This window comes from Malaclemys terrapin, chromosome 4 (assembly GCF_027887155.1).
Source record: "Malaclemys terrapin pileata isolate rMalTer1 chromosome 4, rMalTer1.hap1, whole genome shotgun sequence".
Lineage (NCBI taxonomy): Eukaryota > Metazoa > Chordata > Testudines > Emydidae > Malaclemys > Malaclemys terrapin.
This window is the reverse complement of record NC_071508.1, coordinates 128821685-128841509: the sequence shown is the minus strand read 5'-3', so window position 1 is coordinate 128841509 and position 19825 is coordinate 128821685. Positions and strand designations below refer to the sequence as shown.

The following is a 19825-nucleotide window of genomic DNA, read 5'->3' as shown; positions in this document are numbered from 1 at the left end:
GTAGCAAAATGGAAATGTGGAGATATGATACAAAAGTTTTTGTATACATTTCTCATCAAATTTTTGATGTAATCCTTTAAATGAGTTTGTCACAAAGTAGCGAAATATTACTTTGGCATACAGGCATAATCAATATTGGGAGTGGATGGGGCTCTGTCATTGCCAAGGAAGCACTTGCTATCCAGTCATCAAAGCTGCTTATGGCATTATTCGCATATAAGGAGCACGTGACACTCCTGGGTTTCCAACAGGAGATTGTAGACAAAGAGCATCTGTTTGGAAGTAGGAGAGGTTGAAAGACATTGATAAAACTAAGGAATAGTCTGGTCTTTCAAACAGTTTCTATTAACTACTTTCTTTCAGTTAACAAAGGTTAAAAAATTCTGCTCATGGTTTTCTTGTTCAAAGAGGTTAGATAGGTTTACTCCCATCAGAATGTCAACTTGCCAACTGCTGTTAGTGCTTAATGCACTTAGAGACAATTTTTGAAAACGCAGTTCTTTGACAGATAATGGATGGTCATCAAAGGAAACGATACTCCTTTGGAGCTGAGTAGCATCATGGGAGCAGTGTTCTAGCAGAGAATGGTGGGCTTTTGCCTCCTTCCTTATTTTGGGACAAAATTCATAGAAGGGTAGTGAAGTCAACTCTGTGCACTGCCAAACCTCCCCCTACGCTACTCATAGCTGGCAATCCACAGCTGCACTGCCAGCTATATACTTCTGTCTGGGGGGTAGGGGGGTATTATGGAAGGGAGCATATAATGCCACTTTAGTCATGCTAAGTAGTATCTTATCTTGCTCAAGTAGTTCTAATGATTTTAAAAGGAATTACTAGCACAGTATGAATATGATTAGTGCTTGGTGGCATGTAGAGTACAGGCACTATGCATGTATCTATACACTGCAGTGAAAGGCTCTGGCAGTGGAGAGGCAGGGAGGAAAAGCTTATGTCAGGGAGTTGCCAAAGCCTTTCCCTGCTGCCTTCCCCTCTGCTGGAGCCTTTACTGTGGTGGAGAAAGCAGGACACTACACTCCTAAAAATAGCAGTGTAGACATGGGAGGCACTGTTTGGGCATATAGAGAGCTGTGTAGGGTGCATACTCTGGGGGTTCAGGCATGTAGGGCACTCTACTCACCTAAGCCACATCTCATGGTCTACACTGCTATTTCACATGTGATAGCTGGCATGTGCTGTCTGTACTGTACCTGCCGCATTAAGTGCAAGCCTAGCCTAATTCCCTGATCCTGCAAATACCTGTGTGTGCTTAATTTTACTACCATTACTTAGTCACATTGATTTAATTGGATTTACTTTTGGGTTTACTCATAGTATTAAAGCTAGGCATGTGCATAAGTGTTTGCCGTGATCAGGGCCTTAGTTATTAAAATAAACCTAAGGCCAGAGCTAAAGCATGGTTTGCTGAGAAAAGTGACTAAACATAATGGACTTGTCTGCACATAATATGTTGCAGAATTTCTTTGCAGTGACTGGCCAATATGCATAAACTGATACTACTGTGATAAGTATGATGTTGTATAAGATTCTATGTAGAATACAATGTTATAATGTAAAGTATTAATAGAACAGTGGGGAGTGTGTGTCTAAGTTGCAAGTGATTGCTTAAATGTTTTGGCAAGGAAAAGAACATCTGAATTTTTTATAATATTTCAGGGAGTTATCTCTTTTGTAGCTGTTTGATAAACATTAACTGATTGATATGATTAGCTTTGTTTGTTGTGATCTAAGTCAACTTGTGTACAGGGCAGAGGATGTGGAAACTAGTTCAAGTCATTTGAACTTTAGATTAATGTGAATGTCCAGAATTGGCTCTCTAGTTCTGGTAGTCCTTGCTGTACCACATTATGTTCCCAGGTACCTGGAACCTTCTCATTGATGATCATTATGATTGCATGGCACTCAAACTGGAATATTAAATCTGTTCAAGTGTGACCATTACAGAATGTCGAACTTAGTTCATTTTTTATCTCTCCCCCAATTCCCCTCCCCCCCCCCCCCAGGAAATCTAGCTGAGATCTTTTATGTGGAACTTCATCTTGCAACAAGCTTGTGTTGCTAAAAATAAAAATCCCTGACTTCTAACTTAGTGATGTGCGCACGCAGCAGCCATGTGTCTGATCAAAAATCAGACAAGCAGCAAACAATCTCTGTTTAGACTTTGGCTGTTGTTTTGATTCAGTATGTATTGAATTTTAAGATCTTTTATATTTCTTCAGTATTTAAAAATTGCCATGAAAATAGTTTTGTAATTAATAAACTGGTTTGTGTTAAACATTTGCAAACCATGTTGTAAATTGTGCTAGGATAGAAAAATGCCAGAAAAATAATTCTTGGGGAGAAGAAACTGGTGTGGCTTTCCAGGCAGAATATCTACACTAAATCAATAACTGGTTTTAGAACAGCATTAATGGGGGAATCGCCTGTGCATGATCACACAGACTTCACTATTCTGCTTAGTAATATATTTGTATTTGTATAAAGATTGGCGCGGTACTACTTTGATTCAGAAGTGTGAATTTACCTAATAATTCCAACTGTAATACCTTGTGGTAGTGATCAGCCGGTTTCTGATTGGTTTGGGATATGTTAATATTTTAGATGGAAGGACTCTGTGGAAGTTGTTTAGATGATTCAGTAGATGGCACCCTTCCCTCTGAGCCAACATTAAATCAATACTCCTCCAACAGGGTGTTTACTAATGGGAGTGGTGTTTTTTTTGTTTGTTTGTTTGTTTTTTATTTAGTTGTTAAAACTAAGGTCCTGGGCACTTGTGATCATCACAGATCCCCATGGCCCTTTTTGCAAATACACAGATATCCTGGCTAGATTCCCTTTACCTGAAACTCCTCTGTGGCATGCTTTTCTTCCTGCTTTAAACTTTTGTATAATGCAGCTGAATTATTAAGCAGCTGCTGTTTCACCATAAGGTAGACTGCATTTCAGTGGTTGGTGAAGTAATCCCTTTATGCATATATAATTTATATATTAGTTTGTAGCACTTTGGTTTCCCTTGGAAAGAAAAGTGATATATAAATATATGGGGCCAGATTAACTGGTATGTTCCAGTTGCTTTGTGCCACTCCAACAACACCCAGGCAGCCATAAACCCATTGTAACTGACAAGTAAAGCTGGATTTACAGCCGTTTTGCATCACTGGGGTAATACATAGCAGCCATATCACAATAGTGGATCTGGCCCAGTGTATTTATTAACTGGCATTCAGCAATAATGCACTAGTGAGATTTTCAACTTGTTCGGCACCTAGGGTTCCAGGAGAATATACTAGTATCAGAGGGGTAGCTGTGTTAGTATGGATCAGTAAAAAGCAACAGAGAGTCCTGTGGCACCTTTAAGACTAACAGATGTATTGGAGCATAAGCTTTTGTGGGTGAATACACACTTCGTCAGACGCATATGATGGATTTTGTTCTTTGAAAAGAGCTCTAGGTTAATTTTAGTCTTTAGTATATGTTAGGACTGTCAAGTGATTAGAAAAATTTATCGCGATTAATCATGTGATTAATCACACATAATAATAGAATACCATTTATTTAAATATTTTTGGATGTTTTCTAAATTTTCAAATATATTGATTTCAATTACGACCCAATACAAAGTGTACAATGCTCACTTTATTTTTGATTGCAAGTACTTGCACTGTAAAAAAAAAAAAAAAAGAGATCGTATTTTTCAGTTCACTTAATACAAGTACTGTAGTGCAATCTCTTTATCATGAAAGTTGAACTTACAAATGTAGAATTATGAACAAAAAAACTGCATTCAAAAATAAAACAATGTAAAGCTTTAGAGCCTGCAAGTCCACTCAGTCCTACTTCTTGTTCAGCCAATCGCTCAGACAAACTAATTTGTTTACATTTGCAGGAGATACTGCTGTCCACTTCTTGTTTACAATGTCACCTGAAAATGAGAACAGGCGTTCTCATGGCACTGTTGTAGCTGGCACTGCAAGATATTTACGTGCCAGATACGGTAAAGATTCATATGTCCCTTCATGCTTCAACCACCATTCCAGGGGACATGGGTTCATGCTGATGATGGGTTCTGCTCGATAACAATCCAAAGCAGTGCGGACCGATGGATGTTCATTTTCATTATGTGAGTCACTTGCCACCAGCTGAAGGTTGATTTTCTGTTTTGGTGGTTCGGGTTCTGTAGTTTCCTCATCAGAGTGTTGCTCTTTTAAGACTTTTGAAAGCATGCTCCACACCTCGTCCCTCTCAGATTTTTGAAGGCACTTCAGATTCTTAAACCGTGGGTCAAGTGCTATAGCTATCTTTAGAAATCTCACATTGGTCCCTTCTTTGCATTTTGTCAAATCTGCAGTGAAAGTGTTTTTAAAATGAACAAAATGCTGGGCCATCATCCGAGACTGCTATAACATGAAATATATGCAAGAATGCGGGTAAAACAGGGTAGGGGACATACAATTCTCCCCCAAGGAGTTCAGTCACAAATTTATTTAACGCATTATTTTTTTTAAATGAGTGTCCTCAGCATGGAAGCATCTCCTCTGGAATAGTGGCAGAAGCATGAAGAGGCATGTGAATGTTTAGCATATCTGGCACCAAAATACTTTGCAATGCCAGCTACAAAAGTGACACGCAAATGCCTGTTCTCACTTTCTGGTGACATTGTAAATAAGAAGAGGGCAACAGTATCTCCTGTAAATGTAAACAAACTTGTTTGTCTTAGCAATTGGTTGAACAAGAAGTAGAACTGAGTGGACTTGTAGGCTCTGAAGTTTTACATGGTTTTGTTTTTGAGTGCAGTTATGTAACACAAATATAGATTTTTTTTTTTAAGCTGCACTTTCACAACACAGAGATTGCACTACAGTACTTGTATGAGGTGAACTGAAAAATACTATTTCTTTTTTGTTTATCTTTTACAGTGCAAATATTTGTAATCCAGAATAATATACACTTTGATTTCAATTACAACACAGAATACAATATATATGAAAATGTAGAAATCATCCAAAATATTTAATAAATTTCAGTTGGTATTCTATTGTTTAATAGTGTGATTAAAACTGGAATTAATCACTGTTAATTTTTTTAATCATGATAAATTTTTTTAAGTTAATCGCATGAGTTAACTGTGATTAATCGATAGCCCTAGTATATGTAATAGCAAAAATATTCAAATAAACTTTATCTACTGATTCTAGAAAAGAACACGTACTTGGGCATCAAAGTTGTTTCCAAAGCACAGAACAAGCATGATTTGATCTTCAGTTTTACAAAGGGGGAAAATGAGACCTAGGCCAGGTCTACACTAGAAGCTTTTATATAGTAATGTATAGTAAAATTTGCTTTTGCTGGTATAACTTTTTTCACTTGGGGTAATGGTATAAGCTATACTAGCAAAAGCACATTTTTGTTTGTATAAGCTGCATCTACACTAAGAGGGGTTTTGTTTTGTTTTTTGCTGCTATAGCTGTACCAGCAAATCCTTTCTAGCAGAGACTTGGCCTAAGTGACTCACCTAAGATCACACAATGAATCATTGCCAGATCTGGGTTTGGAATTTAGGAATTTTTGATTCCCAGGTTTTACTCATTCCATTTGCCATTGATGCATTGGGCTACAATGGCTGTATGCTATCAAATATTAATAGTCATTTTAATTTGCATTGGGGTTTGTGCTAGTTCCCATTATGTAATGGTTTTGATTGGAGATAGACCAGCTCTAAAAAAAAGTAGTAAGAGAATGCAGAGTGGTGGGAAACCCTAAGAGGAAGCAATGGGACCTTGGGGGTAGTGAGTAGAGCTGGGATGAAGATGGGGTGGTGGAAAACTTGGGCTTTCCAGGGGAGCAGGGGTTGCACCCCACAAAGTCCATCCTATCCTGGCCTTACCCCTACCTGTGCTGGGCTCTGTTGTCCAAGCAGTCCTGCAACCTGGCTCCTGATACTGCCATCTCTGTCCACGACCGAAACAAAAAATCCTTTTTCATAAATCAGAAAAACCAATAGCAATGTTGGTATAATTTTACACACATGCACAAATATCACTTTTTGGGAAGAAGTCTAGCATTGAAAGTATTGATCCAAACGGTGAATGATTTTGGAAGTTATAAGCCTGTGGAAATGGAACTGGGAGTAGGGCCAGAAATGAATTAATAATAAAAGTGGTCTTGCTTCCTAACCATAAAGGTTGCTACTCTATGTTGAGTGTAAGTTGCATGCTTTTCAAAGGGGAATACAATATTTAATTTCATGCACCACTTATTTCCTTTAGTACTTCCCATGTTTTTAGTGTAGAAATTTGTATTAAAGCTGGCCAGTGTGACCAGGATTTAGACATTCAGACTAATCTTTTCGAATTTGATACTTGCCCCTAACAATACAAACCAGTCTTCCAACTTCTTCCACATTCTTAATAACTACACCACCACAGAAGGCAGAACTTGTGGCATCTTAAAATAGAAGGCGTTTTGATGATGGCTGCAAACATTAGAAGGAAGGATGAGACTATTGAGTGAAGTAAAAAGATTTTAACCCCTTCATTCTGGATTGGTTTTAGCTTGCACAATGTACCTCTTTAGTGACTCTTAGGAATTTAGTGGGTTAATGGAGCAGTCACTTAGATACTTGGTTTACTTCACAAATAAGGTTGATAGTCATTAAAACAGATTCGCTTTTCATGTGCATGCAGATTTAAATGTTTGACTGGTGGTTGTCTGCTTTGTTTCACTAGCTTCTCCATAAATGGGGTATTCTCATAAGAGCATATTTCTAAACCCTTCCCAAAGTGATTAGTCTTGGATACACATGAAGAACAGGCAGACTTCTGCATTTAACAGCTGTTACAAGCTAAACTGTAGTCTGGTTTGATAAGCAAAAACAGGTGTGAGGCTGAGTAGACAAAAATAAACCCTTGAGTATGTTAGCCAGGACCTATAAACCAAACTGACACCTTTTTAAATGTGTGTAATTTGATAACTAAAAAATAGTTACGGGGAAAAAATTCTTGCAGATGGACTTGAAAGGTATATTTGGGCCCTGGAATGCTACTTATAAAGAGCAGGAAATTTTGAAATCAGTAGCCTAATATCTAAGTAGCTTTTCTTTTAAGAGGTAGTTTGTTCCAAAGAGAACTTTTGTACATAGTTTTCTTCTTTCCTGGATATGTGTGCGTGTAACTTCTGTTAACATTTATGGGCATTGTATGTGCACTGAAGGGTGAACAGAGTCCAAATGTTTGTGGTTTAATGTTGGGTTTGTTTTTTTTCTTGCACTGAAATGTAGTATAATAAGCACAGGAGGGAGTCGTATAGTTTAGTCATTCACTATGAGATTTTGTTATATTTTCTTTATAAATATACTTTGTGGCTTTTTGAAGGAATATTCATTGGATTTCCTGTTTGATTTTTTTCCTCCCAGCTGCATCTGGCTGCATGTTTGTAGTTAACTACAGAGCAGTTTCTGCATAGATCAGTGCAGGTGGAAATGCTGGAACGCTACTTTAATTCTTCCTCACACCAAAGGGCCAGTGGCAGTAGATTACAGCATTTTCTCCCCAAGAATGATGGAGGCTATTGTTCTTCTATTGGCTGCCCCATTATAAGACAACTATTTAATTTGTAGTTGTATTTAATTTTTAAAATCATGTTAAATGTAAAATAGAAAATTAATATGGTTGTCAAACGGTTAAAAAAATTAATCCTGATTAATTGTACTGTTAATAATAGAATACCAATTGAAATTTATTATAAATATTTGGATGTTTTTCTACGTTTTCAAATATATTGATTTCAGTTACAACACAGAATACGAAGTGTACAGTGCTCACTTTGTATAATTTTTTATTACAAATATTTGCACTGTATAAAAGATAAACAAAAGAAATGGTATTTTTCAATTCTCCTCATAAAAGTACTGTAGTGCGATCTTTGTCGTGAAAGTGCAACTTAAAAATGTAGATTTATTTTTTGCTACATAACTGTACTCAAAACAAACGACATAAAACTTTAGAGTCTCCAAGTTCATTCAGTCCTTCTTCTTGTTCAACCACTTGCTAAGACAAACAAGTTCGTTTACATTTACGGAAGATAATGCTGCCTGCTTCTTATTTACAATGTCACCTGAAAGTGAGAAGTGGTGTTCATGTGGCACTTTTGTAGCCAGTTTTGGAAGGTATTTATGTGCCAGATATGCTAAACATTCGTATGCCCCTTCGTGCTTTGGCCACCATTCCAGAGGACGTGTTTCCATGCTAATGACTTTCTTTAAAAAAATTTGCTCTGTGTTTTACCAGCATTCTGCCATATATTTCATGTCACAGCAGTCTTGGATGATGACCCAGCACATTTTGTGGTACTTAAGAACACTTTCACTGCAGATTTGACAAAATGCATAGAAGGTACCAATGTGAGCTTTCTAAAGATAGCTGCAGCACTCGACCCCAGGTTTAAGAATCTCAAGTGCCTTCCAAAATCTGAGAGGGACGAGATATGGAACATGCTGTCAGAAGTCTTGAAAGAGCAACACTACGATGCAGAAACTACAGAAGCCAAACCACCAAAAAAGAGACTCAACCTTTGGCTGGTGGCATCTGACTCAGATGACAAAAATGAACATGTGTCAGTCCGCACTGCTTTGGATTGTTATCGAGCAGAACCCGTCATCAGCATGGACGCATGTCCTCTGGAATGGTGGCCAAAGCATGAAGGGGCATACGAATGTTTAGCATATCTGGCACGTAAATACCTTCCAAAACTGGCTACAAAAGTGCCACATGAACACCACTTCTCACTTTCAGGTGACATTGTAAATAAGAAGCAGGCAGCATTATCTTCCGTAAATGTAAACGAACTTGTTTGTCTTAGCAAGAGGCTGAACAAGAAGTAGGACTGAGTGGATTTGTAGGCTTGAATGTTTTACATTGTTTTGTTTTTGAGTGCAGTTATGTAGCAAAAAAATCTACATTTGTAAGTTGCACTTTCACGATAGAGATTGCACTCCAATACTTTTATGAGGCGAATTGAAAAATACTATTTCTTTTGTTTTTTACAGTGCAAATATTTGTAATAAAAAATAATATAAAGTGAGCACTGTACACTTCGTATTCTGTGTTGTAATTGAAATCAATATATTTGAAATGTAGGAAAATATCCACAAATATTTATAATAAATTTCAATTGGTATTCTATTATTGTTTTACAGTGCGATTAAAACTGTGATTGATCATGATTAATTTTTTGGAGTTAATCACATGAGTTAATTGCGATTGACAGCCCTAAAAATTAACATTTGTTAAATTATAGAAACTGCGGTGCAATAAAAGATTCTAGTTGCTGCATCTGAATAAAGAGAGAATCTGTACAATTTTTTGTACTTCAAGAAACAATGAAAGGGAGCTGCCTTCACTAGAAAATATTAATGTCCTTTGAAACCTTCTCTTTGGAAGGTGAGATTCCCAACCCCTTTTCTGGCTGAGAATGCAGATGAACATCTTATTTCTACAGCCAGCAGATATTGTTGCTTTTTTTGGGTCATTGTGTGGCTCTTAGTAGGAGCAGCTGGCTCTTTCCCTAGATGTTGCCTCTGCCTGATGTGGGACTGAGAGCCTCACTGGAGATTGGGAGATCATTGTGTACTTAAGTGTACATTTCCACATAAACCTTTTGACTTCATTGTGCAGATTTAATATTTTTCTTGATGGAATGCTCAAAGGATGTATTTTTCAAGCACTGCAAAATTGTTCAGGGGACTTATCTTTGTTAAAATTAATTTAACTAAATTGCAAAATGGATTATCTTCTACGTTCAGACTTGGTGATATTCAGAGGCTGGTATGTGTTGCAAAGGAAAGCAAAGTTTAATTCCTTGTACAGACATTTGGATGGGAGTTGGAGAGAAAAGAAAGGCGAGTTCTTAGTTTAAAAAAGAAAAAGAAAATGAATATTTAATCTGTAGCACAAGGTAGAAACCAGGGATATCTTAAAATAAGTGTAAAACATGTAGTACATAATGCTGTCAGAAATTTTTTCTGTTGGTGAAAAATAGGAAAAGTTCCCTTTTGGCTATCCACTATAGCATTTTGGTTGTGGTTGTGATCCATTGAATTAACAGTGGACCCTCATGACATACCTGCTACATGGGGCTTCAGTGAGGCACTCTATTGAACAAGAGTGAAGTTAAACCAGACCACCTTAGAGGAACTTAGAAGTAAAAACGAAGATCACTTTGTGAGGAAGTTTTCACTGCAGTTGCCTTTTCGGTACTTGTTATGTGAATATAGACCACTTTAAACTCCAGATCTAGCTGAATTTTCATAAGCACTAAACTTACAAATACTTTAATTGATTTTTCTGAAGGTGTAGAAACTGTTCTTGGTAGCAGGTGTTTCAGCTGCTGGGCCACACCCTGGGTAGCCTTCTGTTTGGGAAAGATTGGCTGATCATTCTGAGCTTTGAACTGCACATTTTGGAACACTATATGTCCATAAAGAGAGTAATGCGTGATGAGACAGTTTCAGGTTTTCATTAATTTTTCTCTTAATGAAATCACTGTTCTCTTCCATAAGAGTTCAGTAGGAGGAAAGGAGCCTGCATTTTTTATTGCTTTATTCTGCTAAAGAGAGGACTGACTTGTGGATGTCAAACATTTTTTTCTCTCTTCTATGGATGCTTGTGTTAATGGACAACTTTGTTGACTGTACCTGGACAGTGAACAAAATATCTGACCAATGGGAAATTTATTTTTACTTTGCTGTGCTTTCCCTAGATGATGATGTTGCTGTCTGCATAATGGAGATTTAGCTGTTAAATATTTTCATTTAGTATTTCAGTTCTTTCAGATGATTGATCCTGCTTGTACTAGAAAGTTGAGTTTATTACCTAAAAGTATATCCTTATGTGTTTTATATATAATGCAAGTTGATAAGAACTATAGTTGAGGCAGGGGGATGGTCAGTGTCAGGCAGAAGATGGGCTGGTGGTATAGTATGCAATTGGATGGTGTAAATTCAGCATGTTTGGGGTTGGATTCATCTTAGTTTCTGCTTTAGAGCAGAGAGTAAACCAGGTCAGGTATTCCAATTTGTTTGAATATATATAATATAGAAATGTTACATCATGTTAGAGAAGAAGTTGTGGAGGCTGAAATCCTAATACAGCATTAGCAGTACAAGCTACCGCATACTTTTTTTTACAGGTGTGTTTCAGTCTTGTTATGGAAGATCCACGTCTTGGCAGTGAGACAATAGTTCACTCATCAAGGAATAAATGAGCATGCACTCACTCGTTGGGCTAATAACAAGGGTACTAGTTACAATGGTGCCTTTGTGTGTCTTGTCGGTAGAGAACTATACTAAGCCCACCAAGACCATTTAACATAATATACTAAACAGCAGTGGTGGTTTCTGACACTGCTGGCTTGGGAATAGCAATCTAAAAATGAAAAGCTTTACCCAGATCTCTTATAGCAAAATGTAAAATCTGTGTTTTGGAACTGTAGAGTTATATAAATCCTATGGAAATTCTGCTGTTGGCTTTTTGCTGGCCACTCGGCGACATTAGTAAAGTTCCAACAGCAGAATTTACAATAAAGATTTCATTACTATGTTTTTTTTTTTTAAGGTGGTCTGGGTAACTACCCAGATTTGGAGTAACTTTCTGATATTCAGATTGTTCTGAATGTTGTCTGAATATTCACACTCTCTTAATGGAATCAATTTAATGTGATGGTATACTTATCTCCTTGCCAGGCATCACTCCAGTCAAGCTTGGGAAAGAATGTCTTTTTCCACAGGTTATCTAAAGTGGAGTCCCTTAAATGATGAACTCACTTTTAAAGTGTGGTGACATCCCTTCCTGTCAGTTGATCGTAGAAAGGTATTGTTGGCTTCATCTGTTAAGGAAGGTGTTTATATTTTTCTAGACCAGCGATTCTCAAACTTCATTGCACCATAACTCCCTTCTGACAACAAAAATTACTACACGACCCCAGGAAGGGGGACTGAAGCCCGAGCCCTGCTGCCCCAGGCAAAGGGGCCAAAGCTGAAGCCTGAACCCCACCGTCCTAGATTCATAGATTCATAGATTATAGGACTGGAAGGGACCTCGAGAGGTCATAGAGTCCAGTCCCCTGCCCGCATGGCAGGACCAAATACTGTCTAGACCATCCCTGATAGACATTTATCTAACCTACTCTTAAATATCTCCAGAGACGGAGATTCCACAACCTCCCTAGGCAATTTGTTCCAGTGTTTAACCACCCTGACAGTTAGGAACTTTTTCCTAATGTCCAACCTAGACCTCCCTTGCTGCAGTTTAAACCCATTGTTTCTGGTTCTATCCTTAGAGGCTAAGGTGAACAAGTTCTCTCCCTCCTCCTTATGACACCCTATTAGATACCTGAAAACTGCTATCATGTCCCCTCTCAGTCTTCTCTTTTCCAAACTAAACAAACCCAGTTCTTTCAGCCTTCCTTCATAGGTCATGTTCTCAAGACCTTTAATCATTCTTGTTGCTCTTCTTTGGACCCTTTCCAATTTCTCCACATCTTTTTTAAAATGCGGCGCCCAGAACTGGACACAATACTCCAGCTGAGGCCTAACCAGAGCAGAGTAGAGCGGAAGAAGGACTTCTCGTGTCTTGCTCACAACACACCTGTTAATGCATCCCAGAATCATGTTTGCTTTTTTTGCAACAGCATCACACTGTTGACTCATATTTAGCTTGTGGTCCACTATAACCCCTAGATCCCTTTCTGCCGTACTCCTTCCTAGACAGTCTTTTCCCATTCTGTATGTGTGAAATTGATTTTTCCTTCCTAAGTGGAGCACTTTGCATTTGTCTTTGTTAAACTTCATCCTGTTTACCTCACCTGTCCTGGGTGGGTGCTATAGCCAAAGCCCAAGAGCTTCAGCTCTGGGAGGGGGAAATTGTAGCCTGAACCCCACCACCTAAGGCTGAAGCCCTTGGCTTCAGCCCCAGGCAGTGGGACTTGGGCTTTGGTCCCAGGCCCCAGCAAGTCTAATGCCAGTCCTGGTGACTCCATTAAAACAGGGTCGTGACCCACTTTGGGGTCAGGACCCACAGTTTGAGGACTGCTGTTCTAACTGAGGTGGGCAAACTACAGCCTGCGGGCCACATGCGGCCCGCGGGACCCTCCTGCCTAGCCCCTGAGCTCCTGGCCCGGGAGGCTAGCCCCCAGCCCCTCCCCTGCTGTTCCTCCTCCCCCGCAGTCTCAGCTTGCCCCACCAGCACAATGCTCTGGGCGGTGGGTTGTGAGATCTTGGGGCAGCGCAGATGCAGAACCCGACCTGACCCGGTGCTCTGTGCTGCATGGTGGTGTTGGCTGGCTCCGGCTGGGCGGTGCGGCTGTAGCACCGCCAGCCACCGGTGCTCCAGGCAGCACAGTAAGGGGGCAGGGAGCGGGGGGGGGGGGGGTTGAAGAGAGGACAGGGGAGTGGGGGGGGGAGAGAGTGGTCAGGGGGTGGGGCTGTGGATAGGGGTTGGGGCGGTCAGAGGGCAGGGAACGGGACGGGGGTTGAATGGGGGCAGGGGTCCGGGGAGGCAGTCAGGAAGGAGGGGGGGGTTGGATAGAGCGGTGGGGGGGCAGTCAGGGCGAAGGGGTGGTTGGATGGGGCAGGGTCCTGGGGGGGCAGTCAGGAATGAGCGGAGGGGTTGGATGGGGGGCGGGGGGCAATCAGGTGGGGATTCTGGGGGTGGTCAGGAAACAGGGAGCAGGGCGGGTGGATGGGGCAGGGGTCCTGGAGGGACCATCAGGGAAAGGGGGTGTTGGATGGGGCAGGAATCCCGGGGGGGGGGGAGGGGGAGTGGCCATCAGGGGACAAGAAGTGGGGAGGGGGGCGGCGCCCAGGCCATACCTGGCTATGTGGGGCGGCACAGCCTCCCCTAACCGGCCCTCCATACAATTTCTGAAACCTGATGCAGCCCTCAGGCCAAAAAGTTTACCCGCCCCTGTTCTAGACAGTATAAAGAATGAGAAGAAATATGGGTAGGAAAAGGATTTGCTATGGTAACAATCTTTTGATCCTACAATAAAAATTAAAAGTGACAACTTTAAAAGTAAGTTTCACTTGGAACTGCAGTACTTACCAACTGAAACCCAGTATCCGGTTTGGGTTACAGAACAGTTGGGTGAGGAAGGCATGTTGTCTTTTGGATTTGCACATCTGGATGCTGTCCTTCTTCCTCTCTTTTGGCATACATGCTGTCAACGGTGTGTGGGAAGAAGGTGAAGGAATCAGGTCTGGGTACCCTGTCCTTTTCAGTATTTCTGCATGTGATAGGGGTTGAACTGTCTAAGGGAAAAAAGGCATTTACAAGGGAGCTCGCTGATGGTACAAGTACACTCTCACTGTCTCTAGATCAGGAGTTTTCAATGTGAGATTTGCAAGCGGGTGTCAAGGAGTCACAGTTGCCCTTCCCTTTGCATATTATAGGTGGGAACTCCTTCCTATATATCATGAAAGAGGGGCTATGGAAAAGGTAGAGAATTATTAGTCTGTGTGATGACTGGGGGAGTAAAAGACTGCAGCCACTACCAACCAAGTGTGTATATCCAGCTATTCCTTCCCAAGTGTTCTGGATTGACTGCCCTCTGGACCCTAGAACAGGTAACTTGTGTCATGATTGTGTGTGTTTGGGGGCTAGGATGACACTGCTATCTCAATTGGCTATGTGCAGTTTTTTGCAAGTGAGAAAAGGAATGGAAAATGCAATTAACTCTACTATTTCAGGAAGTGTCATTCTACACCACCCTCACCACATGAATCCTGCTGTAATGTCGGAATGATACGGAACATCCTATCAATATTTATGGTATGCAATAAACAAAAATCACTGACACAAACTTACAGTACATTCAGGTGCCTCATCAAGTCAGTAGGTGAATTATATAGCTTTAATTAATTACTGTCCTATGGCGCCTTTTTAAAGTTTAGAGTTCCATTCTGCTCTGATGTTAAAAAATATTACAAACCAGGATGTTCTTTCTCACTTTAGAAAATCTAGCACCTACTTTTAGAATAGACACACTCCTAGCAGTTAATAAAACAAGGTAAGTAAATGTTCTGACATGTATCTCTGTAGAAGTAAACTGTTAACTACAATAAGATGTCTTCTACTTTGTAATTTCTTCCTATCCACCATTCTGCACTGATGGGTTACCTCATTAGGTTAGGCAGCACATATTCAATAGAAGATGAAGAATTCTTGGTTCTCTCTAGATCGCTTGGATCCTCCTTTCTGAATTCTTTATTTAGTTTAGCTTAAGGGCAATTGCAGCCTCAGTAGTTCAGTACAGAGAAGTGTTTCTCTTTAAGCCTCCTGCTTCAAAGGATTTCCACAGCTGGGAAGGGGACCCAGCAATTACTGAAAGAACTTTCTACTTCTGGCCTGGAGTGTGTGTGTTTTCATACACCTACACCTTGGCCTGAAACCATCGTGTAGTATCCAACTTGGATCTTAATGAAATTTCCCCATGTTAATGAATGCATTGGAAAGGGAAGACTTCACTGAGGATGGGGAGGAAAAAAAAATGTGCTTGGTCAAAAGAAAAACCCTTGAGCTTAATGTTCAAAGGAATGAAAGCTAACAAGGTGGAAGCTTAAACTGGGTTTGGCTTTGAGTACCTCAAGTAACCTTACCTTTTTTTTTTTAAATTTTTTTTTTTTTTTTTTTTTTTTTTTTTGCTTTGGATGCCACAGTATAATCCCCACTGAATGGGATTCTTTCCAGAGATGATATGCAGAAGTAAAGCCTGACACAACTTCAGTGACACAGAATAGTTTCCTTATGATATTGACACCTGATTTAGTGATATTGATGCAGAAATTGTCCAATATTTTTCCTTTGGGATGTGTGTGCTTGAAACTATATTCTTCTGAGAGGGACAGGAAGAAGGTTCCCCAGGACTCCTTCCACTGCCTCTTTGTCAAAAAGAATAGGAAGCAAAGTTGTACTGGAACCTCTGTCGTAATTTAATCTGAATGGAAGTGTAAGTATGATGTTTGAGCCAGATCACAGAGGTGTGTGAACTCAGTTCTTGGGTCCTGATTCAGCAAAGCATTGAGCACATGCTTAAGTACTTTTTAGAATTGGGGACTTGATGGCGACTGTTGCTTTCATCCAGGTGGTAAAGTCCTGTTAGTAACGTAGATGAGAAATTCTTCAAGGAAGAGCTTCTAAAACTGAGGCTAACCCAACTAGGTCAGTGGGAAAGGTCCTGGTGTTCTAGCAGTTTGTGTTTTGCTTGACTGTCTACCTCTGCAGAGGCAGCTGTTGAGATTTAGTGATCCTATGAACTCTTTGAGAATCAAGGGGTGGAAAGATCTTAGTTCTTCTTCGAGTGCTTGCTCATATCCATTCCATTAGGTGTGTGCGCGCCGCGTGCACGATCGTCGGAAGATTTTCTACCCTAGCAACACCGGCGGGTCGGCTGTGGAGCCCCCTAGAGTGGCGCCTTCATGGCGCTGAATATATACCCCAGCCGACCCGGCGCCCCCTCAGTTCCTTCTTACCGCCCCTGACGGTCGTTGGAACTGTGGAGCGCTGCTTAGCTGTTCTCCACTCTCCCTAGCTTAGTTTGTTGTATCACAGTTATAGTTATAGTTCTAGTGTTTATAGTTAAATAGTTAAATAGTTTAAAAGTTGTTCTAGTTGTTCTAAGTAGTTCAGGGGATTAAGGGGGTCGTCTCCCCCTTTCTCCCCCGGCCGCGGGGCCGGGCTCATGCCCAACGCTCCCGGCTTCAAGCAGTGCGCCTCCTGCGCTAAGCCTATGCCCACGAGCGACCCGCACGACTCCTGTCTGAAGTGCCTGGGAGAGTCCCATCAAACAGACAAGTGCAAGATCTGTAAGGCCTTCAGACCAAGGACCAAGAAGGAGCGGGACTTTCGGCTCCGGCAACTCCTGATGGAGGCGGCACTTAGTCCGGACGCTCCATCTAAAAGTCAGGCCCCGGCACCTAGCACCTCGGTGCGCAGTGCCCCGGCGGCACCGGCTATGACGACCACGCGAGTGGCGTCAGACAAGCCTCCCCGGCACCGGACCTCGTCGGCACCGCAAGCAGTGCCTCGGCGCCGGTCATTATCCCCAGGGCATAAAAAAAGCCCATAAGACGGGGACATCCGTGCCGAAGACGCCGGCTCCCCCAGTGCCGGGGGTAGAGCCGCGTCCGCCGGTGGAGCACCGGAAACAGGTGCCTCCAGCACCGTCGACTCCGGCGCCGAGGCCGTTGAGTCCGGTGCAGATAGCGTCTCCACCGAGACCGGCGGTGATACAGTACCTCCCGTCGACTCCAGAGACCTTCGCGGCGGCGAGAGACTTAATAGCTCTCACGGAGCCGGCACCGCCTCAACCACCGGCACCGACTGCACCGTTGACTCGCCCGGTCCAGTCGAGGGGGAAACCTGCCTTGATGCGCCCTCCATCGCAAGGGCTGGAACCTCGGCACTGATCCAGGTCCCGAAGCAGGTCCCCACGCCGCTCGCAGTCCCGGCACCGAATATCGCCTCGGCACCGGTCGTACTCGCGGCCAAGATCTTCTTCGCGGCACCGCTCTACGTCTCGGCACCGCTATGATCGTCGGCACCGATCAACGTCGAGACGTAGTTCTCGGCACCGCTACGGTCGACGCTCGACGTCGAGAGGCCGCTCCCGGCACCGGGCATACTCCAGGTCCTCATCGAGGTCCAGATCCGACTCCCGGCACCGACGAGGTCATCGGCACCGGTCGCGGTCCCGGCACCGATCGCCGGCACCGCGTAGAGATAGATCATCTCCGGACCGGCACCGTGCGGCACCGCAGCCAATCGGAATCGTCTCGACGCTCTCGGCACCCCCGTGGCCATCGAGATCGGAGTCCCACTCCTCGGAGGACCTCTCGAGATCGGCATACCCCCCTCAGGGGCAAGCCGAGGAACAGGACTTGGGCCATTGGCAGGAGATGGCAGAGGACCATTCTCATGGCCCATCTCACTGGTCGTTTTGGACCCCGTGGGCGTACCATCAGGCGCAAGGGGCTCCAATTGCTTCGACCTCTCGCTCCGGTCACTCCATCAGAGGGGCCCCGGAGTCCACCATTTCGCGGCCTCCTCCAGGGGGCATGGAGGCTTCTGTGTCCGCACCACCTGACGCCCTGGACCCAGGCGCAGGTGATGCTCCAGCCCAGGAACAGAGAGACCAGGACCAGCCCTTGGATCCTGTTCCACCGGAGGCATCTTCCTCTTCTTCTCCGGATGAGGCAGTGGCGGGCACATCGTGCACAGGCCCACCTCCAATAGATCTTCGGGCTCACCAGGATCTTCTGCGCAGGATGGCCCGTAATATGGACCTGCAGGCGGAGGAGATAGTGGAGGTGCACGACCCGATCGTGAATATCCTTGGAGCGGATGCCCCATCGAGGGTAGCGTTACCCCTGATCCGCACGATACAAATCAATGCGGATACGATATGGCAAACTCCTGCCTCTATCCCACCCACAGCGAGAGGGGTGGAAAGGAAGTACTTTGTCCCATCTAAGGACTATGGGTACTTGTATACCCACCCCCAACCGTGTTCACTGGTGGTGGAATCAGTGAACGCACGAGAGCGCCACGGCCAGCAGGCTGCAGCGCCTAAATCAAAAGAGGCTAAGCGGCTCGATTTGTTTGGCCGTAAGGTATACTCAGCCGGAGGGCTACAACTTAGAGCGGCAAACCAACAGGCGCTACTGAGCCGCTACAATTTCAACTCCTGGAACTCTATGGGAAAGTTTAAGGAGTTGATTCCCCAAGAGTCCAGGGAAGAGTTTGGGGCCATGGTAGAGGAGGGCAAGAAGGTGGCTCGGACCTCCTTGCAGGCCTCCTTGGACATAGCAGACTCAGCTGTGAGGACCCTGGCTTTGGGTATCGCTATGCGCAGGATCTCCTGGCTTCAGGTTTCGGGTTTGCCTCCGGAGCTGCAGCAAACCCTACAGGATCTGCCCTTTGAGGGACATGGATTGTTCTCGGACAAGACGGACTCTCGCCTGCAGAGCCTCAAGGACTCGAGAACAATCATGCGCTCCCTGGGGATGCATGTTGTGGGCCCTCAGCGCAGACCATTTAGGCCGCAGCCTCAGCGCTTCTACCCCCCCCCCCCCCCCGCCTCGTCAGAGACAAGACTCGGCCCGGAGGCGAGGGCAAGGTGGTAGGAGAAGATGGGCTGGCCCTCAACCCGGTCAGAACCAGGGGCCACCAAGACCACCTTCAGGTCCTAGACAGAACTTTTGAAGGTGCGGTCGAGGACGGCGCCCCAGTCATCCCCCAGGATCCAGCCCCCTCCTTTCAGGATCGTCTCTCCCACTTCCACCGCGCTTGGTCCCTTATAACTTCGGACTGTTGGGTCCTCCGCACGGTTTTCTTCTATCCCCCCCTCCCACCCCCCTTCCCCGTCCCTCTTCAGGGACCCTTTTCACGAGCAACTTCTTATACAGGAGGTTTCTACGCTCCTGGCCATGGGGGCCATAGAGGAGGTTCCGATAGAGTTAAGGGGCAGGGGATTTTATTCCCGTTACTTCCTGATCCCCAAGTCCAAAGGAGGTCTGCGGCCCATCTTGGACTTGCGCGGACTCAACAAATTCGTAGTAAAGTTGAAGTTCCGCATGGTCTCTCTGGGGGCCATTATCCCTTCCCTCGATCCTGGAGACTGGTTCGCCGCCCTCGACATGAAAGACGCATACTTTCACATCTCAATTTACCCACCTCACAGACGCTTCCTGCGATTCGTGGTAAACGCGATGCACTACCAATTTGCAGTCCTTCCCTTCGGCCTATCCTCGGCCCCA

General features: G+C 43.5%; 1 protein-coding gene across 1 annotated transcript in view; it reads left to right on the top strand.

Annotated features, from left to right (window-relative positions):
- The window catches only part of SETD3 (SET domain containing 3, actin histidine methyltransferase), a 75820-nt gene that overhangs the window by 28995 nt on the left and 27000 nt on the right, over positions 1–19825 (top strand). The window lies entirely within an intron of this gene.